Source organism: Dendrobates tinctorius, unplaced genomic scaffold (genome assembly GCF_039654945.1).
Source record: "Dendrobates tinctorius isolate UK_male_01 unplaced genomic scaffold, ASM3965494v1 ptg000320l, whole genome shotgun sequence".
Lineage (NCBI taxonomy): Eukaryota > Metazoa > Chordata > Amphibia > Anura > Dendrobatidae > Dendrobates > Dendrobates tinctorius.
The window spans coordinates 1,753,818-1,779,004 of record NW_027361987.1 but is presented as its reverse complement, the minus strand read 5'-3'; the positions used below and the strand labels follow the sequence as shown (position 1 = coordinate 1,779,004).

The window sequence follows — 25,187 nt, the reverse complement described above, 5'->3', positions numbered from 1 at the left end:
CTGAGGCGATCCCTGAGGAGACCGGCACCGAGGGACACTTCGACCGCCCCGGTACATCTGCACCTTCCCAGCCTTCCCACACATTCGACCCATCTGTCCCATCCACCAGCACAGGAGCATCGTGGCCGCCTACATTACATGAAGCTGCTGGTGAGGAGATCGCTTTCCCTTTACCCCACCCTTCTGCCCCTGCCACCTCTAGTACACCTGCGGGTACTGGGCGGCAGCGGCAGAGGGGTCAGGAAAAGACTTATGCGCCAGAGTTCTTGCATCTGAATGCATCTTTCCAGAACTGTCTAAAAGTCTTGTCAGAGCAAATCTCCGCAGGCTTTCAGCAGATCAACTCCAGCATTCTGGAGGTGAAGACACTTCTGCAAACCATGCATTCAGAAGCAAGATCTTCGTCAAACCACACCTTTTTCAGGTCTGTTGTGGAGCGCATGGAAACGCTCTCTCCTACCCAGCAGATGCATGTAATGCATTCATGCCATGGTGCTCTCCAGCACGTTACCTCCCAACCTCCTCCTCCCACCCAAGTAGTTCCTCCACCTGCACCCCCTCCAGCCACTTTCCATCCTCCCCCTCCTATTACATACCAGCCACCTCCCCAGTACCAGCAACCTCCCCAGTACCAGCAACCTCCCCAGTACCAGCAACCTCCCCAGTACCAGCAACCTCCCCAGTACCAGACATCTCCCCATTTCCAGCAACCTGCCCCGTACCAAACTCCTTCCCCGTACCATACTCCTTCCCCATACAACTTTCCATCAACATCATCTGCTCCTACAGTCCCTGCCCAACCCTCCACTCCACCGCCCACCACCTCTTCTGCCTCCCACATGTCCACCCATTCTGTAGCTTTTTCCACACCTTCACCTCTAACTGTTCCTTCCCCACCACGATCCCAGTCCTCTCTCCACACTCCCAGTGTCGAAGTGTCCCGCAGCCCCTCCAGCAGTATTTCCACCCCACACTACACAGATTTATAATGTGTTTTTTAATAAAAATGGTCATTTGGTTTAAAACCTTTATTAAAAAAGTTTTTTGCACTTTAAAAACATTTTACAAAAAAAAAATATTTTAAATAAAAGTTAAATTATCGTTTCACAATGGTTGTCTGTCATTTCTTTCTGCGGCGAAATATGTTTAAAAAAAAGGTTAAATACAGGGTATTTCAAAGGTAAAAAGGTATTCAAAACCAGGTATATAACTGTGGGTAAATTTTAGCTTTTTGCCACAGTTGTGTTCCTGGTTGTGTTTGAAGCAAAGTATTTCACCTAAAAAGTTGTGTTTATTGTTGGTGATTTCCTAACAATGTACACGACTTTTGTTAAAAGGTGAAATACTTTGCATAAAACACAACCAGGTACACACCTGTGGCCTAAAGGTAAAAATAGTAAGACCAGGACAAGATAGCCAACTTTGGTTGGCAAAGGTATATACTGTTGGTACAGAAGGTACACAAGTTTGGTTAAGGGCACAAATCTTTCACACTCTGTCATCCTGCCAGTGTACTCTGCCTTGAGGTGACAAAGTATAGTGCAAAATTGTCCCTCATTACTGAAACTGTCACAGAACTTCTAGTGGTAATGTCATGGTAATCTTGCAAGGTGGTTTCTTCAGAGGTGTCCTCAATGGAAATGGGTTCCTTGCAGATAACAAAATTGTGGAGTACCACGCAAGCTTTGATCACCTCGTCCACAGTTTCTGTCTTGAGGTTGATCGCAGTCAATAGGACCCGCCATTTGGCTGTCAGAATACCAAAGGTACATTCAACCATTCTTCTTGCTCTTGTGAGGCGGTAATTAAAAATGCGTTTTGTTCTTGACAATCCTCTGCTACCGTACGGTTTCAAAAGGTGTTCTGACAGCTGGAAGGCTTCATCCCCTACACAGACAAATGGCATAGGTGGACCAGATGTTTGCGGCAGCGGTCTAGGTGGTGGGAACTGGAAGGTGTTTCCATACAGTTTACGCCCCATGGCAGACAGTTTGAAAACTTGAGAGTCATTGGAGCGGCCATAGGCCCCAATATCAACAGCAATAAATTTGTATTCCGCGTCAGCGATGGCCATGAGGACAATTGAAAAATATTTCTTGTAATTGAAATATTCCGATCCCGATCCGGCTGGCTTTACAATGAGGATATGTTTCCCGTCCACAGCGCCCAAGCAGTTCGGAAACTGACATATCTGTTGAAACTTTTCTGAAATTTCAATCCACCTCTCTGTTGTGGGCTCTGGTAAAAACTCTTCAGCTAAGGAGTCCCACAGTGCACGGCATGTGTACTTCACTATTCCAGATATGGTGGAAATCCCGAGTCTGTACTGGAAATGCAGTGACGAAAGGGATTCTCCAGTTGCAAGAAATCTGTGGGGAATTAAAAAACAATCAATTAGTTTAAAATCACAGCATTACATACCAAAAGTCAGCTATAACATTTGGAGATACAAACTACCACCAACAAGATTGCAGTGAAAGTGTGCTCTGATGCGAGGCATATACAATAAATGTGGCTTACCTTAAAGTCACCATCAGACGCTCTGCGGGTGAAACAGAGAAGCGGCAATAGGTGTCCGATTTTCTTATGAGGTGTGCAATGCGCTCCACCAAGTTATCAAAATTCTCCATTTTCATCCGAACATATCCAAAAAATTTATCCGGGTTTCATCTAAGGTCCATGCAGAGTGTAGAATAGACCCCACGCGTCATTCTCTTGGCTGTGATGGGGTGGATCCACAAACGTCGTCTACGATGCCTGATGCGCTGCTGTCTCACTCTCTCCTTCTCCAGAACAATCACCCTCAAACGATTTGCCTCCGCTGTAAAATCCGCCAAATTCTTCAAAATATTTCCAATCACAACATCCATCTTCGCCAGTAACTTGCTCTTCTCTCCAACCTGCACTTTCTCCTTTACAACCTGTCAAAGAAGGGCTGTAGGAACACGCTATATATAGTTTTTCAGTAGCCAATCCCTTTCGGAAGGCCACAAGGGGCGATATTAAAAACCGGATTCGGCGTAATCCGTCGAAAAACGGATCCGGTTTTGGCTGTTAAGAGCAAGACGGATCCGGCAGAAAACCAGATCCGTCACATCCGGTTTTACTAAACATTTGCCGGATCCGGCGCTCCGGCACGACGCCGGAACGCGCCTGACGCCGAAAACCTGATGTGTGAAAGGAGCCTAACAGAACTCAATCCAACCTTACGGATTGAGGAACGGGCTCAGAGACAGAGCCCATAATTGATCCTGTAGGGGATGAGGTGGCTGGCCCATCTTCTCCCCCTACAAGAAGCATGGGTGAAGATGAGTCATCACAGGAGAACCCATTGGCTGCCCAACAAACCACACCACCAGGACCGTCTGCTGCTGCCCCATCACCCATCCTGGAGGAACAGGGCAACTTGAGCAGCAGCCAGAATGGCCTGATCCGGGGCTCCCCACAGGCTGCTGTTACATCCCGGCGAGGCCGAAGAAGGCGCCAGGTCGCTGTTCAAGAGAGCAGGACCAATGTGGACACAGGGGTCCTAAATTATTTATCTCGAGTCACTACAGATGATGGGGAGGAGACCTACTCATGTAGCCTGGCCCTTTATCTCCATGCCCTTTCCCGTGAGGTCAGGCTCCGTATTCGGGGATGTTTTCAGATCCTGCTTGATGCAAGCACCCCCCCCCAATACCCCATATGAGCTTTTTGAATATCTGGAGAGGTGGCAAGCTTTCCCACAGAAATCTAATGCGCATGAGACCACCCACACAGATGCTTGGTCAAGCAGGGTCTGAACATCCTCAAATACGTGGGCCTACACCTCACCCCCTTCCTCCCCCTACCCAACCTTCCCAACAGCAGCAACAGATTTCTGGCTCTAGCCAACCCCACCAATATGGCCACTTTTTCCCACCCAGTGTTGGAGGCTGGTCCCAACCTGGTTGGGAACGACATGGCTATATTGGTGGGTATGAGACACGGGCCTACCCGCCCCAACAAGATGCCCCTCAGCAGTATTACTATGGCCACTACCCCCAACAAGCACAGGAGGAAAGTCAGTACCAACACCATGGGCAACAGTATGCACCCACACAGGGCGATGTTGCTCAAAGTAGTCAGCAGCAACCACAGGCTGCTCCTCTGCCTTCTCCTTCCCCAACATTCCACAATTTATAAGTGGCTAAAAACATGGAAATTGTAAACCCATACTGTACATGAGTGTTCTTAAGCGGTCTGATGGCAGGAGATGTCCAGTGTGTTTGAACTGGTGGTTAAAATCCCAAGGCAAAGTAAAAAAGAGGTTTTCTCCAGCAGCAAAATGAGCTAAAATAGGTAATACTAACATTTCTTATGACGGTTTTCAAATCATATGATTAAGACACCATGACAGGCAAAGCTACCTTATGCGTTTCTGAGACATATTACATGTCTGTAAAAAAGACAATATTTCACAGCGCTATACTGGCAAAGTCAAAGGATCAAAATAGACTACTCACTTGATAATGCCTAGAAAAGGCGTGCTGTCCATATTCACTTAGCAAAATTTAGGCCAGCTAACTATATTCCAAAATCAAGGCAAACAGCCTCAAGACCATCACGCTCTCTCTATGTATTATCAAGTCAGTCTTCTAATTTGATCCTTTGACTTTCCCAGTATAGTGCGGTGAAATATTGTGTTTATTACAGACATGTAATATGTGTCAGATACGCGTAAGGTAGCCTTGCCTGTCATGGTGGCTTATTAAAATGATTTTAAAACCTTCATAATAAATGTTAGTATCTTTTGTAGCTCATTTTGATGATGGATAACTCCTCTTTTTTACTTTGGATTAAAAAATGTGTACAGTTGCAATGTTGTTATTGCACTTTGTATGTTGTTGGATATGTTTGTAATTTTGTTTTAACAACAATGTTGAAATATGCCAAAAGCCCAAATTGGGCCATTGCCCAAGTTTTTCATAGGGCAAGAATATGTTTGCCTTACAAACTAAAAAAAAAAAAAAGCAAAAGTAAAAATTTGGCAACTACACTTTACGTCTGTCTTAATTGTCCAAACCCCCTATCAAAATACGCTTACCAAATCAAATCAACAGTCATAGATTCAGAAGGGGTAGAAATATATTTATTTTGACACACATCAAACCAACATTGCCAACATAGATACAGCATGCTCTTGCCAAGAAGGTTCCCCCTGAGGTGCCATAAAGTAATTAGTGAAAATATCACGCACTTTGAGGCCAGAGATCGGTCTACGTTGATGGTTCATAGGTGGTCTCACCCTACGCACATTGTCCGGCCTACGCACACCAGCAGAGGAGGAACAATCATGTATCCTGGTGAAGTTATGAAGAACCACACAGGCTTTCACTACTTCATTAACATTTTGTTCTCTCAGCTGAATGGCAGACTGGAGTACCCGCCATTTGGCACAAAGAATGCCAAAAGAACACTCCACCAGTTGCCGAGCACGTGATAGGCGCAAGTTAAATATCCTGCGCCTGTGGTGAAGGTTGCGCCAGGGATATGGCCTCATGACATTGCGTGTTAACTGAAAGGCCTCATCTGCCACAAGGACATAAGGGACACATTCTTGAGTGGAGCCTGGTAGCTGTCAGATCCAACTGGTTGTTGCGTAGCCGCCGAGCCATAATGGAAGTATTGAAGACTCTAGAGTCTCCCGTCCTTCCATAGGCCCCAATGTCAACAATTATAAACTTGTATTGAGGATCGGTCACAGCCAACAATACAACAGAAAAGTATTGTTTAGAATTGAAGAATTGGGAGCCAGAGTTCGGCGGCTTACGCACCCGGATATGTTTGCCATCAAGGGCCCCAATACAATTTGGAAACTGGCATTCCTCCTCAAAGTACCTTGATATCCTCAACCAGTCTTCCATCCTGGGCTCGGGCATGACGACTTGATATAGTCTTGTCCATATTTCACTACATGTTGACCTGACTATGCCAGATATGGTTGATCTTCCAATCATAAACTCATGGTGGAGGACAGCATAAGATAGGCCAGTGGCCAGGAAGCTGAAGAACAACAGAAAAGGATGATTGTCGAATGCACATATTTACAAAACAAACAGGTCCATACATACCAAACTTGGTAAGATTTCAGAGCAAATAACACACATCTTGCTTTGCACAATGAGTAAGTGATATTCAGTACATATTCCACATAACATTCTGGTCTGTAAGTTGAAACATATGTGGACTAAGATGAGGGCCTAAAACTTACTACAAGAATGCAAAAATTCAAACTTTGCCCAACACATTATGAACCTAGAGAATGTGGTTCTGTAGTACATACCGTATTGTGAGTAGAAGTCGCTCCTCTGCAGATATAGCTTTGCGCATCCTTGTGTCCTGAAAGGTTATCCCAGGGCGCACTGTCTCCAAGAGTCGATCAAATGTTGCAAGGCTCATGCGACAGTATTGGTAGAATTTGATAGGATGCTCCCGCAGAGAAGAATAGAGGCGGTGAAAATTAACTCTTGTGAGTCGTTGCCTCAAAAGGGGATGTACCCACATGCGTCTCCTCCTCCGCGGATCCACTATCACAGAGTATGGTTGACCAAAGCAGCGTGACAAAAGCCAATTGAAGAGAACCTGCTCAGTTGTGTAGAAAGTCAGACTGTTTGCCATGTTGCACATACAACACCAACACACCTAGTGAAGGCAAGGTGACAAATGGACAGAATGAAGGCTGCCACCTGTTCCTGAGCCAATAAATAGAGTGCAGGCTAATGATTTAAATAGTGCGAGAAAATCTCAGCATACAGATTCCATACGGATGCTGACATGCTCAAAATACGCGACCACACCTTGCTTACGGATGACATACGGAGCACTATTTAGGGGTCATTCATCCGTATTATGCCTGTAAACTACGGACCGTATTTAGCGTCGGGTAGTGTGACCCTGGCCTTATTTTAGGGCTATAGAACGACAAAATATAACAATAGCTTGCAAATAAGTGAGAAAATAATCAATAAATGAGATAAGAAACACAAAAAAGGGTTTTTTTGTTTTTTTTGTGTTTCTTATCTCATTTATTGATTATTTTCTCACTTATTTGCAAGCTATTGTTATATTTTGTCGTTCTATAGCCCTAAAATTAGGGTATTTTCTGGATTTGTGAGGATTATTCAGCGCAGACATTTTTAATTTTATTTGCACTTTAATCAACAACTTGGAGGTGTGTTGTTTGTCGTGCAGCGGATATTCCTCTTGTAGTACTAGCGCCCCCAATATATATATCTAAACTATATACTGTGTAAGTTTATAAGCCACTCCAGTGTCAGGAATAGATAGTATGTGAGAATACAGTATATACCACTCAGGGAACACTTACCTTTCAGAGATAATTTCCATATTCATACTAAATAATGGCACAGATCTCCCAGACATTATGACTGCACATATCCCTAGTCTGTATAACGATATTGCACTCATTCCCTGACAGACCGCAGCATGGCCATTAGTTAGAAGCTGCTAATGATCTTTGGAGCAGGTAAGTTTTCCCTGAGTGGTACATATTGGGCCGTCTGAAGACTGAGTTTAGTCTAGGACAATTTGTCTGCACTACTAATTATCAGCAGTTACATTACCAAACTAGGGCAGTCCCTATAGGAGAAAATCACAAGAATTATACTGTATTGTCACATTCTATCTATTCCTGACACTGGAGGGGCTTATAAACTTACACAGTATATAGTTTGAGGTCTGGGATCTGCCAATATGGGGCTAGTTTTCTGACTGTTTCGGATAATATGATTTTAGTTTTTTTTGTCTAGCCTCACTTGAATATAGTTCAATATTAAATAGTCTCCTGATGAGTCGCCTTTGGTGAGGATGATGAAGCCCGGAGAAATGAGAGGCTTGGAGAGTGAGTGTGTATACGTCACCTCACCCTATATACTGAGATGTGGGGCACATGTTTTTCTATTAGTCACCTACTGACTAACCTTCAGGGGGTGAATTATGGGTATAGTTTTACATTTGGAATTAATAAAGTTTAGTTTTATCCTTTTGTCAGCAAACATGAGGAATGACAAGAGACAACCCATTTAAGAGAATTCAATTTTGGTTAAAACTATTCCAACACTATGAACATAAAAAAGGCTTCTCCCCTATGTGACATCTCTGATGTTTATTAACAGCTGATTTCCAAGTAAAATATTTCCCACATTAACAAAATGAAAAAATCTTCTCCTCTGTGTGACTGCTCTGATGTCTAATAAGAAGCGCTTTCCGGTTAAAATATTTCCCACATTATGAACAGGAAAAAGGCTTCTCCTCTGTGTGGGTTCTTTGATGGCAATCAAGGTTTATTTTCCCATTTAAAACATTTCCCACATTCTGAACATGAATATGGCTTCTCTGCTGTGTGAATTCTCTCATATGTAACAAGATTTGAATTCTGAGTAAAACATTTCCCACATTCTGAACATCAAAAAGGCTTCTCTCCTGAGTGAGTTCTTTGGTGTTCATCAAGATTCTGTTTCTTGGTAAAATATTTCCCACATTCTGAACATGAAAAAGGCTTCTCTCCTTTGTGAGTTCTCTGGTGGTTAACAAATTGTGATTTAAGTGCAAAGCATTTCCCACATTCTGAACATGAAAAAGGCTTCTCCCCTGTGTGAGTTCTATGGTGAGTAACAAGCAGTGATTTACGTGTAAAACATTTCCCACATTCTGAACATGAAAAAGGCTTCTCTCCTGTGTGAGCTCTCTGGTGGTTAACAATTTGTGATTTATGTGCAAAACATTTGCCACATTGTGAACATGAATATGGCTTCTCTCCTGTGTGGGTTCTTTGGTGCTTAACAAGATTTCCTTTCAGGTTAAAACATTTCCCACATTCTAAACATGAAAAAGGCTTCTCCCCTGTGTGAGTTCTCTGGTGTGTAACAAAATGAGATTTCTTTTTAGAACATTTCCCACATTCTGAACATGAAAATGACTTCTTTGCTTTAGGAGCAGTTTGTTTTTTATTGCCTCTTTTGTGACTTTGATTTTCCTTAGTAGTCAGTAATGAATCAGAAGATGGGACCTGTTTCATAGGATCAGATGACAGATCTTTGCTGTGAATGGATGATGATATATCTGGAGTAATAGCAATCACTTCAGTTGTATCTTGTAGGATCTCAAGATCATCAGATTTAAAAATTGAAGATGTCAGCTGTCCCTCCGATCTCCTGGTACAGTCATCTACTAAGATAAAAAAACAATTTTTTTAACCCCTTAGTGACAGAGCTAGTTTGCAGCTTAATGACCAGGCCAATTTTTACAATTCTGACCACTGTCATTTTATGAGGTAATAACTCTGGAACGCTTTAATGGATCCCACTGATCCTGAGAATGTTTTTTCGTGACATATTGTACTTCATGTTAGTGGTAACATTTCTTCAATATGTCTTGTGTTTATTTATGAAAATAACAGAAATATGGCAAAAAGTTTTGCAATTTTAAAACTTTAAATTTTTATGCCCTTAAATAAGAGAGATGTGTCAGACAAATATCTTAATAAATAACATTTCCCACATGTCTACTTTACATCAGCACAATTTTGGAAGCAAAATTTTTGTTTGTTAGGAACTTATAAGGGTTAAAAGTTGACCAGCGATTTCTCATTTTTACAACAAAATTTACAAAACCATTTTTTTAGGGACCACATCATATTTAAAGTCATTTTGAAGGGTGTACATGACAGAAAATACCCAAAAGTGACACCGTTCTAAAAACTAGACCCCTCAAGGCGCTGCTCAAAACCACATTCAAGAAGTTTATTAACCCTTTACGTGCTTCACAGGAACTAAAGCAATATGGAAGGAAAAAAATTAACATTTAACTTTTTTTGCAAAAAATTTATTTCAGAACCAATTATTTTTATTTTCACAAGTGTTAAAAGAGAAAATGAACCACAAAATTTGTTGTGCAATTTCTCCTGAATACGCCGATACCCCATATGTGGGGGTAAACCACTTTTTCAGCGCACGGCAGAGCTCGCAAGGGAAGGAGCACTGCTTGACTTTTTCAACGCAGAATTGGCTGGAATTGAGATCGGATGCCATGTTGCATTTGGAGAGCCCCTGTGTGCCTAAACAGTGGAAACCCCCACAAGTGACCCCATTTTGGAAACTAGACCCCTTAAGGAACTTATCTAGACTTTGAATCTTCAAGTGCTTCACAGAAGTTTATAACGTAGAGCCGAGAAAATTAAAAATCATTTTTTTTTCCTCAAAAATGATTTTTTCGCCTTCTATGTTTTATTTTCCTAAGGGTAACAGGAGAAATTGGAACAGAAAAATTTTTGTGCAATTTGTCCTGAGTACGCTGATACCCCATATGTGGGAGAGCTTGGAAGGGAAGGAGTGCCATTTTGGAATGCAGACTTTGATGGAATGGTCTGTGGGCGTCATGTTGCATTTGCAGAGCCCCTGATGTACCTAAACAGTGGAAACCCCCCACAAGTGACCCCATCTTGGAAACTAGACCCCACAAGGAGCTTATCTAGATGTGTGTTGAGCACATTGAACCCCCAAGTGCTTCACAGAAGTTTATAACGCAGAGCGGTGAAAATAAAAAGTTTTTTTATTTCCACAAAAGTGATTTTTTTTTAGCCCCCAATTTTTAGACTCCCAAAATAGTAAATAGTGGAAACCCCTCAATACTTGCTCCAACCCTAACCCCAACACCCCCTAACCCTAATCCCAACCCTAACCCTAATTATAATTCGCCCTAACCCTAACTCTAACCCTAGACCTAGCGGAAAAATGAAAAAAAAAAATATTTTCTTTATTTCATTATGTTTGCCTAACTAAGGGGGTTATTTACTATTTTTTTTTATTTTGATCACTATGATAGTTTATCATAGTGATCAAAATGAATGAATGGAATCTGCCAGCCGGAGCCTGCAGATTAACGGCGGGCACACTGTGCCTGCGCCCGCCATTTTCTCAGGATCCAAGATGGCGGCGCCCACTGGAGGACGCCGGCCGGCGGGACGCAAAACCACCGGAAGGGGACCCTAGACCACGGAGAGGTACTGGGGGGGGATAGGGGACCCTATTTCTCTCGCCTCTGATATGCGATCACATCAGAGGAAAGAGAAATTAAATGCAAAATCGCGGCTTTTTTTTTGCGGTCGCCGTTATAGGGTTAATAACGGCGATTGCAAAAGCGGGGTCGGCAAAAACCAACCCGATTCATGTTCTCTGGGGTCTCGGCTACCCCCTGCAGCCAAGACCTCGGAGAAAATACGACACTGGGGGTGCTATTTACTTACTCCACAGCGCCGTGAATTCACGGTGCTGTGGTTTCAGTACCCATAGGTCCCAACCCTCCCGATTCCCGCGGGACAGACCCGATTTCTGGTCCTTATCCCGCCGTCTCAGCCGGGAAGCTTTCTATCCTGCGATCACGGTGTATGACCACAAAATACAGCAGAGGCCGCACACAGTGCGGGGCTCGCCACGTCACATCCACAGGGTGCACAGAGCTCACCTCCAGCCCCAGGAAGCAAGAACCCGGAACTAGAGCTACCATATATCACCAAGGAGAGGCGCCCCATCCTGCAGCAAGTGCCCAGAGAGCGTGTGGTGCTGTGAGGACGCGGTCAGGCGCTCAGGTACACGGAACACGCTGAGTCTGGGGGGGACAGTGGAGTCTCGGGGACAGAGAGGTCTGGAGGGGACAGTGGAGTCTGAGGGAGATAGGAGTCCGGAGGGGACAGTGGAGTCTGGGGGAGAGAGAGAAGTCCAGAGGGAACAGAAGGGACAGAGGACTAGAGGGGTCAGATGAGTCCAGAGGGGACTGAGGAGTCTGAGGAAGAGAAAGGAGACTAGAGGGGACAGAGGAGTCTGGGGTGGACAGAAGGGAGAGGCGTCTGGGGTGGACAGAGGAGGCACAGGAGTCTGGGGTGGACAGAGGAGTCTGGGGTAGACACAGGAGTCTGGGGTGGACTGAGGAGAACAGAGGCGTTTGGGGTGGACAGAAGAGTACAGAGGGGACACAGGAGTCTGGGGTGGACAGAGGAGTACAGAGGGGACACAGAAGTCTGGGGTGGACAGAGGAAAACAGAGGAGTCTGGGGTAGACACAGGAGTTTGGGGTGGACAGAGGAGTACAGAGGGGACACAGGAGTCGGGTGGACAGAGGAGAACAGAGGAGTTTGGGGTGGACAGAGGAGTACAGAGGGGACACAAGAGTCTGGGGTGGACAGAGGAGTGAGGAAAAGGTGTGTGTAAATGGGTGTGGCTTAAAATGGGTGTGGCTAGGGGCATGGCCTAAAATTTTGCGCCGCCACCTTTATTCCTCTTTGCCTTCTTCAAAAGTTGGGAGGTATGAGTACCCTTAATTAAAGCCGTTAAAAGGCGTATCGGTGGTCGTTAAGGGGTTAATAAAATATTCTTGAGTTTTATATTTTTCAACATTTCTACTTAAACTGTCCATAAAAATAGCAAGCTATGTAAAAAAACTTTAATTATTTACCAAGACAATGACAGTTAACCATCTAATAGAAAACCTTGTTGGATGAACCAGTAGTGTGCGGTGTTCAACTGTTTGTTCATTCTGCCTCCCAAATATCCAATAAAAAGAAACCAATCAATGTTAGGCTAGTTTCACACTAGCTTATTTTCCACGCAGAGCTCGGTGACGCTAAGCCCCACCCCCTGCCGGCTCCCTGCCCGCCCCATCCGGTCATCGCCGCCTACTATCGCACACGGCTGCATGCGATCTGCGCACCCTATCTTTAGCATAGGGTGCGCAGACCGTGTGCTGGCCGTGCGCTAGTAGGATTTTAGCGTGCGCTCTGCACTTTTGAAGATGTGCCGGTGTGCGCCGAACACACCATGTTGCATTTTGGTGCGCTCGGCGCACCTTCAAAAGTGCGCAGTGCACGTTAAAATTCTACTAGCGCACGGCCTGCGCACCCTATGCTAAAGATAGGGTGCGCAGATCGCATGCAGCCGTGTGTGATAGTAGGTGGCGATGACCGGATGGGGCGGGCAGGGAGCCGGCAGCGGGCGGGGCTTAGCGGCACCGAGCGCTGCATGGAAAATAAGCTAATGTGAAACCAGCCTTATGTAAGCAAAAATAATACCAATTCTCATCTCACAAAAAACAAGTCCCCATTAGGTCCATCATCTGTCAATGGAAAAACAGATAAGGCAGATTAGAGTTAATGCTATAGTTAGGGTTACTGTTAGGCTAAAGATAAGGTTTATTCTAAAGTTATGGGTAGGGTAAAGAATTAGGCTTTTCTCAATTGTCTCCCCAATAATTTGGTCACGTCGTAGTTTTCTATTTCCGGAAAAAATAAAATAAAAACGAATAAAATGGCCGGTCAGTATTATAGTACAGAGGAGGCTTATGCACTTTTATGTTCTGACAGTGAAGAAAGTGCAGTGTCAGATGGCGATGTGGATTTCGAGGGCTTTAGTAGCAGCGACAGTGATAGCTCAGAAATGAGCAGTGATTCTGGTCCATCCTCACACACAAGGACCAGTACAACAAGAAGGACAAATAGCGCTTCTGGAGAAATGTCTCCAACTCAGGGAACAATGCCCAGTACTAGCGCTGTCCCTAGTGCTCGGGAATTGGCGCACACCAATGTCCAAGGGGCTTTGCCTCTTGATGTAGCATTTCCCAGATGGGAGGCTTCGGATTCGGCTTCTCCATTCATCCCTAATTTTAATGCCATTCCTGGTATAAATGTGGAGGTGGAAAATTTTGGACCAATTATTTTTTTAAATTTGTTTCTGACAGATAGCTTGCTAGAGCATATTGTCTTACAAATTTATATGTGTCCCAATTCATCAGCCAGAATCCACGATCCTATTATGCTAGGTCAAATTTATGGACACCAACTAATGTCCTAGAAACGAAAACATTTTTAGGACTTACAGTCGCTATGGGGCTTGATAAAGAAACGAGCATTCAGTCCTATTTGTCCAACTGCCCTGTTCAAGCCACCCCAATGTTTTCTGCCGTTCTTCCTAGGACCCGTTATCAAATGCTCATGAGATTTTGGCATTTTAACGACAATAGTCAATGCCTGCCCAGAAATGTCCCTGAACATGACAGACTATTCAAAATCAGACACATCATCGAAGACTTTACAGAAAAGTTCATAAAGCTTTACACCCCAACAGAAAACATTTCCATTGATGAGTCCCTTGTAAAATTCAGAGGAAGACTGCACCTCAAGCAATTTATTCCTTCTAAGAGGGCAAGGTTCGGAATAAAGCTCTATAAAATGTGCGAGAGTTCAACCGGATACACATCAGCTTTTCACATTTATGAGGGGAAAGACAACAAACTAAACCCACCAGGATGCCCTACTTATCTGGGGACATCTGGAAAAGTCGTTTGGGAGCTGATAACTCCATTTTTACAAAAAGGCTACAATCTGTATGTTGACAACTACTACACCAGCATACCTCTATTTATAAGTCTGGTTGAACATAACATAGGGGCTTGTGGGACCATTCACAAAAACCGTCAGCGGTTTACAGTACACAATCATTGGTCAGCAAAAAGTTCCGAAAGGGGCAGTCAGGGTCTTTACACAATGGAAAGCTGCTTGCCCTTAAGTATAAGGATAAAAAAGATATTTTTATCCTGAGCTCGATCCACACAGATGCCACAAGGGCCACTGCAGACCAACAGGGATCCACTACTCCAAAACCTGTGTCTGTCACTGACTACAACAAATATATGGGGTGTGGACCTTGCAGATCAGGTTCTACAGCCATACCAGGTATCAAGAAAATCATAGATCTGGTATAAAAAGTTAGTCATGTATTTGTTTCAGGTGGCCACATAGAATTCTTTTGTGTTATACAAAAAAGCCGGAAATGCAGATACTTTCCTTGATTATCAGGAAAAGGTCACTGAAAATCTTGTTTTGAAAATGTTGTCCCCGCCAATCCTTTAGAATCTGAAGATGTCAGAAGACTCACTGAGCGACATTTTATTGCACTCATCCCAGTAGCTGAAACAAGAAAGAACCCCCAGAGAAGATGTCGTGTATGTTCCTAGAGAGGAATGAGGCATGATCCCCGCTATTATTACCCACAATGCCCATCATTGCCAGCCTTATGCCTCCATGACGGCTTTACAATCTCCACACAGAACCACGTTTTTGAACTGTTTTGACATTCAAGCATTTGGTTTATTTAGTGACAGACACATTTGAGTAGAGCTGATGTAACAATTTCCGGGGGTAGGTGGGGGGAGGTCTCCAGAGACACAAGCTGGGCACAATATATTGGACACTACAATGACATTTTTGCAATTTTTGCTCTGAAACTTCCACTACGTGTTTCTGGAAATCATCCATGTAGTGAAAATGGTCACTATATCCATAGATGAATTATCAGAGGGGTGTCATTTCCAAAATGGGGTCACTTCAGGGGGAATTCTGTTGTTCTGGCACTTAGCGGCTCTCCAAAGTGTCACAGTGACCACATTTTAGAAATGACACCCCTCTGGGAATTGGAAATGACACCACCCTGTGAATTCATCTATGGGTGTAGTGACCATTTACCTATCTATATATTTTCCAATGTAAAATCTGGGGTTAAAACAACATTTTAGTGGTAAAAATGTAATTATTTTTTCTTCACTGGCCAATGGTATATTTTTCTATGGAACAGCTGTGGTGTCAGTATGCTCACTGCACCACAAGAAGAATTCATTTAGGGAAGTTTTTGGTAAAATGCAGTCACTTTTGGGGCCTTATGCTTATCTGGCACCTCAGGGGCTCTGACAATGTGACATGTCACCCACAAACAATTCCAGCAAAATCTCCTTTCCAATATGACGCTCCTTCCCTTCCAAGCTCTGCCATGCGCCCAAACAGTGGTTTACCCCCACATAAGGGGTGTCAGAATACTCAGGACAAATTGCACAACAACTTTTGCGGTCCAATTTCTCCTGTTACCCTTTGGATAAAAATTGGAGGGCGAAAAGATTTTTTATTTTTACGTTTCTACGTAATTAACTTCTGTGACGCACTTGGGGGTTCAAAGAGCCCACCACACATCTAGATAAGCGCCTTGGAGTCTAGTTTCAAAAATGGGGTCACGTGTTGGGGGTTTTCACTGTTTAGACATGTCAGGGGCTCTGACAATGTGACATGTCACCTACAAACAATTCCAGCAAAACCTGCTCTCCAATATGGCGCTTCTTCCCTTCCAAGCTCTACCATGCACCCAAACAGTAGTATTCTCCCACATGTGGGGTATCGGCGAGCTCAGGAGAAATTGCACAACAAATTGTATGGAGCAATTTCTCCTGTTACCCTTATGAAAATGCAAAATATGGAGCTAAATTTGAATTATTTGTGAAAAATGTTATTTTTTTATTTCGACAACTCTACGTTATAAACTTCTGTGAAGCACCTGTGGGATCAAGGTGCTCAATACACATCTGGATAAGTTCCCTAAAGGGGTCTAGTCTCCAAAATGGTGTCTCTTATTGGGGGTTTCCACTGTTTAGGCAGATCAGGGGCTCTCCAAACGCGACATGGCAACCGCTAATTATTACAGCATATTTTACATTCAAAAAATCAAATGGCGCTCCTTCCCTTCCGAGCCCTGCTGTGTGCCCAAACAGTAGATTTCCCCCACATATGAGGTATCGGCATGCTCAGGAGAAATTGCAACACAAAATTTATAGTCCATTTTCTCCTATTACCCTTGCGAAAGTAAAAAAAAATGAGGTTTAAAGGAAAATTGTTGTGATGGTGGGATCTGACACTGATGTTCCTTGAGCTTGAAGTTCACCTTTTGTTTAGAAGTTTTTCTGGGCTCTTTTGTTACCATTCGTATTATCCATCTCTTTGATTTGCCATGAATTTTCCTCCTGCGGCCACGTCCAGGGAGGTTGGCTACAGTCCCATGGAGCTTAAATTTCTGAATAATGTGTGCAGCTGTAGTCACAGGAACATCAAGCTGCTTGGAGATGGTCTTATAACTTTTACCTGTAACATGTTTGTCTATAACTTTCTTTCTAATCTCCTGAGACAACTCTTTCCTTCGCTTCCTCTGGTCCATGTTGAGTGTGATACACACCATGTCACCACACAGCACAGTGAGTATCTGCAGCCTCTATACAGGCCACTCACTGATTCCAGGATTGTAGACACCTGTGATGCTAATTAGTGGACACTCCGCGATTTATCATGTTCCTTTTGTCACATTATTTTCAGGGGTACCATCATTTCTGTCCAGGCCTATTTCATGAGTTTTATTTTTTTTTTAATTCTGTGGAAGCATGGTGGAAAAGCAATGTCTGACTTTTATTTGTTCATTTTCATAGATTTTTGATAGATTATTACTTTTGTCAGATTCAAGTTATTTCTGTGACCATTGTGGGTTTTTCTCTCATTAAACGAGGGGTACCAACAATTTTGACCCCGTGTGTATAGATTATAACCATCAGTGAATTAATTTATAAAATGCAATCACTTTATGGGGATTTCTACTATTCTGGTTTTCTGTCATTTAGTTATATTAGGGCTTCTGCATATGGTGTGTCCAATCTCATCTGGGATCTGTTCCTGCTGTCCAGCTGGAGTAATCTGCTCCCTACTTCAGCCAATTGGAAAGTACCACACCCTACTAAAGCGCAAAGCACATGGCCGGAATCTGCCAGATACAGCGCTGTTCTCCTCTGGTTCAGTCCTCTGTGCTCAGCTTGCGGCTTGTGTATTTGTTTCCTGCTGTGACCGTGGCCCGTTTACTGACTACTCTTGTGTCTTCTGATTCTGTATTCTGTCCTTCTGGTTCTGACCCAGCTACCTGACTATTCTTCTTGCTATCTAACACCACAGAATAGCAGGTAACACCATGGTACAAGCCTAGGGGTCCCTGTGTAAGTCCAGATTCCATGTGAGGGTGTTAAAGGGCGATGAGCAAGGCAATCCTTGGGATATGGAGAGCAGAGAAGATAGAGCCAACCAGCAAAATGTCACCGGTGATGGCGGCGCCTGTGCAGTAGCACCTATAAGTAAGAGATAGAGGCTACTGGACAGGCGCCGCTGGTGTCATTTTGCTGGATGTAATTTCTTTCTAAGCCTCACAATAGCCACAATATTATAGGCATTATCAACAATAATATCAATGTTATTATTATATGCATTATGTAATAATGGGGGGCAGGTCAGTGAGGGATCAGCGACCTGTCATAAGCCAATACAGATGAATATGTAATCAGCGCACCACATAAAGCCCCGCCCACAGCCTGCCCCAGAGCCCCACCCACAGCCCCGCCTCAGAGCACGGGAATGTCATTAACTGAAAACTACAAATACAGATTACACAACAGTAAACCAGAGTTGCCCTCATTTATGGTGGACCATTGGAGCTACTATGGATCCTGAGCAGAAGATTAGAGAAAATAATATTGCTCCCCATTTCAGGGGAGATTGTGCAATAATCTGAATTCCTTAGGATCAAAAACAATCTAATTTATGACGTGGAGTGACTCCATGACACCAGGGCTGGAGCCAACACATCTCCTGCAGGCGGGAATAAATGTATATTACAGCCATCAGCCACGCACAGCTTAGAGAGGTGAGTTGTGAAATACTCGCCAGGATTCGAGTACCGCGAGTACCAAATCCTAACGAGTATACTTGCTCATCCCTAGTGACCATGAGACATTCAGCAGCACAGAAGGGAGAGAAGATTCATCCGATAAGATCTCAGGGATCTAGGAAGCCAACAGCATCATTACCCTCCGCTTTCTCTTACAGGCCCAGCATAATATTTTTCTACAAGTGATTTTCTATCTTGTCAGCACATTCTACGTACGCTGTCATTTGGCTTTATAGTTTAGAAGACTCTGGTCATTACCTGTCTAAGTCCTGTCTCTTTGTCTTGAGAATAAACTTTAGGATTTCTATGCAGCCGCAGCTCCAATCCCGAATAGCGGCGGAAGCGACGGGTGTTGATGCGAGAGACTCGTGCAACTTTCTTGCATCACACACAGTAGTGTGATCCCGGCCTAACTTTGCGTCCAGTGTGACCCTTTAAGTGTGCACTCGGCCTATATTTGGTCAGGTACAAGTAATTATATAGATCTCGCTTTAAGGGATCACCCTCACACTAATCCCAGGGGGTAGGTGGATCCTCCAGGTTGTAAGTTCTATAGAAAAGGGCTTTCAATGCCCAAAGTCATTTGCACAGTTTTGGGTGGAGGAGAATGTTGTGGTCTAGAGGCAAAATGGTGATCATGGTAATACGGCCGGACTACACCACCGATAAAGCAGCCACAGACGGTGACTGAGAGGAATCTGTGACTTCTCTGTATTTAATGGTTACTACTCACCTGGGTAGTCATATGTGGGAATCTCCTCTTTACACCACTCATCACCCCTCACATATGTCTCTGTAGTATTAATATGGGTCAGATCTTCACCCTGAAACAAATATTGTAAAAGTCACCGACAGATGGAGAAGTCCCATCTATGATCAGCTCTAATCCTGCCATCTCCACCGCTCTCATTACACAAGTATAAAACATATAATACTGGAGGATAAAACAAGACTGAGCACAAGACCTTCACAGCCGTCTACACATCATAGGGGAGATCTCCTGACACCTTCTCTCCATCTACCTGATGATCCTGAGGAGCACTGGGATCTTCTTGGCTACAGTCCTGTGGAAGAAGAGGATGGGGACATCTCTCTGGTGTTGTCCTCTTACTGGATAGATCTGGAGGAAACACATACAGGGACTGAATTCATTCTCTACATACAGATAATTATAGGCCGTGTGTATTTAGTCCTGTCTATTACCTGGCGATGTGAGGGGCTGGGGAACCTCCATTATGACGTTCTTGTACAGATCTCTGTGTCCTTCTAAATACTCCCACTCCTCCATGGAGAAATAGACAGCAACATCCTGACACCTTATAGGAACCTGACACATACAATGATACCGTCATCCCCCCGATCCCTTCATAGCGTTACTGTATAATGTCCCAGCATTCCCAGCAGTGTCACCTCTCCAGTCAGGAGCTCCATCATCTTGTAGATGAGTTCTAGGATATTCTGGTCATTGATGTCCTCATGGATCAGGGGGTGAGGTGGAGGCCCCGTGATTGGGCTCAGGGGTCTTCCACATCTCTCAGACACAGGGTCCTGACAGCGATCACTAGAGGTCTTCTTCACCACTGTGTAATCCTGGTAATGGAGAGACACATTAATAAATCTCACCACAGACATTTCCAGAGTCCTCACCTCTCCAGTTCTGTCCATCTGTTATTCCCATAGATAAGAATGATGTAATGTGACGTCATCAGAATCTCTCACCTCTCCAGTGAGACGGAAGAGGATCTCTAGGGTGAGGTGTAACATCCTCTCCGCCATCTTGTCTCTGTCCATATCCATCCTTGATGGGTAAATCAGGAAAATTCTCTTCTGTAGAAGATCTTCACTGAGAGGATCCGATATTGTAGAGACCTGAATGAGAAGAAGATGATCCGATGTAACATCATAAGAATCCTGTGTAATAATACAATTACTGGAGAGAATAAGGGAAACATATGAGGAGATTTATTATCTTACAGGGTTTAGTTTTCTTCCCCGACAGCTACTAATAAAACCTATATATTTAGGCCACAGACAACAAGCAGTTTCCTCCTCGGAGTCGGCAGCTGAACACGTTCCTCATAGACTCATCTTCCATAACGCTAATTCTCGTCTCATTACCGACACTGGAATCGGCATTAGCAATACTGCAGGAGATATTCATTACACGCGACATGAGAAATAACTCCTTCATGATGAGGACGACATCTTCATCTTCTACTGCGGCTCTAGAGACAGATTTGGCCAGAGTCGGTCACTGCCTCCATCCCCACCGGCCGTCTATATGAAGGTTTCGCGTCTTCCCCGCACTGGAATCTTCTCTCCCGTTAGATCTCAGCTCTGAGTCACACACAGAAGTTTGAGGCTTTTCTGGAAGAACAGGACAGAAGAGATCTGAGGCCGATGTCTCCATGTACAGGGTTTCCCCTCGGGATAAGAGGCTTTTCTGTCCCTTTCCCCCAATTAGAGGGGACACCTGTGGATATCGGGGTCTTTACCGGCTGCAGTCCTGGGGGGATTTACTCGGTGACGTGGACGTTGGACAAACGTCACCATCAATTCCCATCAGAGTGAAGGAACATCGCTCCTCTATTCAGCTCTATGGATCCAGGATGAAATCCACTGCGGCCCCTGCAAGAAAAGAGCGAAGTCTGGTGAGACCCCCGAGGCCGGAGATTTCTACAGCTGCTCTGTGCACAGGACCTGTGATGAGGTCACAGGGGGGGAGGAGTCAGGGGTCACATGATCAGGGGCCTCAGTGTGTGCAGGACTCTGCTGTGCTGGTTGTCATGGTGCTGGATGAGGGGAAGTTTATGGGTGGGGTCAGGAGGAGTTACAGGGTGGATGTAGCAGAGCTGTGTGTGTACGAGGTGTACGGAGCGGAGCCGTGTGTGTACGAGGTGTATGGAGCGGAGCTGCGTGTGTACGAGGTGTACGGAGCGGAGCCGTGTGTGTACGAGGTGTACGGAGCGGAGCCACATGTGTGTACGAGGTGTACGGAGCGGAGCCACATGTGTGTACGAGGTGTACGGAGTGGAGCCGCGTGTGTACGAGGTGTACGGAGAGGAGCCACGTGTGTACGAGGTGTACGGAGCGGAGCCGCGTGTGTACGAGGTGTACGGAGCGGAGCCGCGTGTGTACGAGGTGTACGGAGCGGAGCCGTGTGTGTACGAGGTGTACGGAGCGGAGCCGCGTGTGTACGAGGTGTACGGAGCGGAGCCACATGTGTGTACGAGGTGTACGGAGCGGAGCCGCGTGTGTACGAGGTGTACGGAGCGGAACCACATGTGTACGAGGTGTACGGAGCGGAGCCGCCTGTGTACGAGGTGTACGGAGAGGAGCCATGTGTACGAGGTGTACGTAGCGGAGCCGCGTGTGTACGAGGTGTACGGAGCGGAGCCGTTTGTGTACGAGGTGTATGGAGCGGAGCCACATGTGTGCGAGGTGTACGGAGCAGAGCCGCATGTGCACGGAGCAGAGCCGCGTGTTTACGAGGTGTATGGTGCAGAGCCGTGTGTGTACGAGGTGTACAGAGCAGAGCCATGTGTGTACGGAGTGGAGCCGCGTTTGTACGAGGTGTACGGAGCGGAACCACATGTGTATGAGGTGTACGGAGCGGAGACGCCTGTGTACGAGGTGTACGGAGAGGAGCCATGTGTACGAGGTGTACGTAGCGGAGCCGCGTGTGTACGAGGTGTATGGAGCGGAGCCACATGTGTGCGAGGTGTACGGAGCAGAGCCGCGTGTGTACGAGGTGCACGGAGCAGAGCCGCGTGTTTACGAGGTGTATGGTGCAGAGCCGTGTGTGTATGAGGTGTACAGAGCAGAGCCGTGTGTGTACGGAGCGGAGCCGCGTTTGTTTGGACCCCTCTGTGTACTCTGTATACCCCCATCTTCAGTCACAGACCCCTCTGTGTATTCTGTATACCCACATCTTCAGTCACAGACCACTCTGTGTAAGCTGTATACCCACATCTTCAGTCGCAGACCCCTCAGTGTGTAGCACTCGCAGGCACGCGGGATGCAGTGACGAGGCGTGAGACGGCTTGGACTTTAAGATGTAACTTTTATATGTGAAGATGCCTATAGGGGCTATCTAGAGCAACCAAACTAGCTAACAGTAATTATCCTCGCAGGGATCAACACAAGAATACACTGATAATGCGAACACGACTAATCTGGCAAAGACCAGTGACTATAGGGCCGCCGTATTGCCGACTATGGGTCCTTGACTACAAGGTGTCACTTATCCTCTCTGTCGTCCGGCAGAGCGATGGTCGATGATGCTTCGGCGTTTCAGCCGCTGGGCCCAGCCGACATAAATCTGGCATAGACTTCGGGCATTCCTACGCCCCGGCACGGGGGGGCACAACAGGCCCTGGGAGGGTTCTCCGGCGTTATGCCCCCCGGCGGAGGCAGTATGGTGTTGTCTGGGGCCGGAAAGCGGAGGCCACAGCCTCGAGATGGGAACGTGCAGTGGCTGCCTCAAGTGACTGCAGGCCGGTCGCAGCTGCGGGCCGGAGTGAGGCGGCGGCTGCCACGGGCGGCAGCGGACAGGCCGCAGCCACGGGCTGGAGTGAAGCGGCGACAGCTGCGGGCGGTAGTGGGCAGGCCGGCGCCGCTTGTTGGAGAGAAGCGGCGTCGGCCGCGGGCGGCAGCGGACAGGCCGCGGACAGCAGCGGGTAGGCCGCAGCTGCTGGCAGGAGTGAAGTGGCGACGGCCGCAGGCTGCAGCGGACAGGCCGCAGCTGCGGGCTGGCGGTCGGTGTTCCTCGGCTGGACGGCTCGGTGCCACCTCCTTTCTGTGCACAGTAAGTCCCACTTCTGTCTCGCCTGTCGCTGCTCTTCCCTCTGGTCTCTGGTATAGACTATTGCTCTGGCTCTCTGGCACCCTCTAGCTTCCTCGCGTCTCTTCCCCTGCTGCGTCAACTGACTCCTGCTGGCGTCCTCAGCCCCTTTTATAGTAACTCCTCCCCCAGCCTTTCTAGAAGTCTCTGCGGTCCGTCTCCTAATTGTGTCCCCCTGAAAGTCTCCCTAGGAACCTTGGTGACGGCCCTCTTGGTTCTGGCCCGGACACACAGCGGGGACTCTTCCTCCTACAAGTGTACGCTGTATACACCCGTATACCCCAATCTTCGGGTGCAGACCCCTATGTACACTGTATACACCCATACACCCCCAGCTTCAGTCGCAGACCCCTGTGGTGTATACTGTATACACCCATATACCCCCAGCTTCAGTCACAGACCCCGCATCTCTCACACTGTATACCACTGTATATCCCCAGCTTCAGTCTCAGACCCCTGTGTGTATGCTGTATACACCCGTATACACACAGCTTCGGTCACAGACCCCTCTGTGTACACTGTATACACCCGTATACCCCCAGCTTCGGTCGCAGATCACTGTGTTCGCTGTATAGACCCGTATGCCCACAGCTTCAGTCTCAGACCCCTGTGTGTATGCTGTATACACCCGTATACCCCCAGCTTCTGTCACAGACCCCTCTGTGTACACTGTATACACCCGTATACCCCCAGCTTCGGTCGCAGACCCCTCTGTATGCACCCGTATACCCCCAGCTTCGGTCGCAGACCCCTCAGTGTACGCTGTATACACCCGTATACCCCCATCTTCGGGCACAGACCCCTGTGTATGCTGTATACACCTGTATTCCCCCAGCTTGGGTCGCAGACCCCTCAGTGTTCTTTATACACCCGTATACCCCCAGCTTCGGTCACAAATTCCTCTGTGTACGCTGTATACACCCAGCTTCGGTCGCAGACCCCTGTGTACACTGTATACACCCATATACCCTCAGCTTCAGTCGCAGACCCGTGTATACTGTATATACCCGTATACCCCCAGCTTCTATCCCAGACCCCGCGTCTCTCACACTGTATACACCCGTATACCCCCAGCTTCAGTCTCAGACCCCTGTGTGTATGCTGTATGCACCCGTATACCACCAGCTTCGATCACAGATCCCTCTGTGTAAGCTGTATACACCCGTATACCCACAGCTTCGATCACAGAGCCCTCTATGTACTCTGTATACATCCATATACCCCCAGCTTCGGTGGCAGACCCCTGTATACACTGTATACACCCGTATACCCCCAGCTTCGGTCACAGACCCCACGTCTCTCACTCTGTATACACCCATATACCCCCAGCTTTGGTCTCAGACCCCTGTGTGTATGCTTTATACACCAATATACCCCACGCTTAGGTCACAGACCCCTCTGTGTATGCTGTATACCCCCAGCTTCGGTCGCAGACCCCTCTGTGTACTCTGTATACACCCGTGTACCCCCAACTTCGGTCGCAGACCACTCTGTGTATGCTGTATACACCCGTGTACCCCCAGCTTTGGTCGCAGAACCCTGTGTACACTGTATACACCCAGGTTCGGTCGCAGACCCCTGTGTACGCTGTATACACCTGTATACCCCCAGCTTCGGTCATAGACCCCCCTGTGTAAGATGTATACACCCGTATATCTCCAGCTTCGGTAGCAGATCCCTGTGTACACTGTATACACCCGTATACCCCCAGGTTCGGTCGCAGACCCCTGTGTATGC

At 46.2% G+C, this 25,187-nt stretch overlaps 1 long non-coding RNA gene and 2 pseudogenes across 1 annotated transcript; all 3 read right to left on the bottom strand.

The window, feature by feature from the left end:
* Window positions 1-5,091: 5,091 nt before the first annotated feature.
* LOC141073924 (uncharacterized) lies at window positions 5,092-6,998 on the bottom strand. The gene is made up of 2 exons (XR_012227097.1): window positions 6,308-6,998; window positions 5,092-6,027 (listed from the first exon to the last, which is right to left on the bottom strand). It is a non-coding gene; the product is annotated as an uncharacterized lncRNA (long non-coding RNA).
* Window positions 6,999-8,147: 1,149 nt separating this feature from the next.
* Window positions 8,148-9,873, bottom strand: LOC141073943 (uncharacterized; annotated as a pseudogene).
* Window positions 9,874-19,972: 10,099 nt separating this feature from the next.
* LOC141073916 (uncharacterized) overlaps window positions 19,973-25,187 on the bottom strand; it is a 71,100-nt pseudogene continuing 65,885 nt past the window's right edge.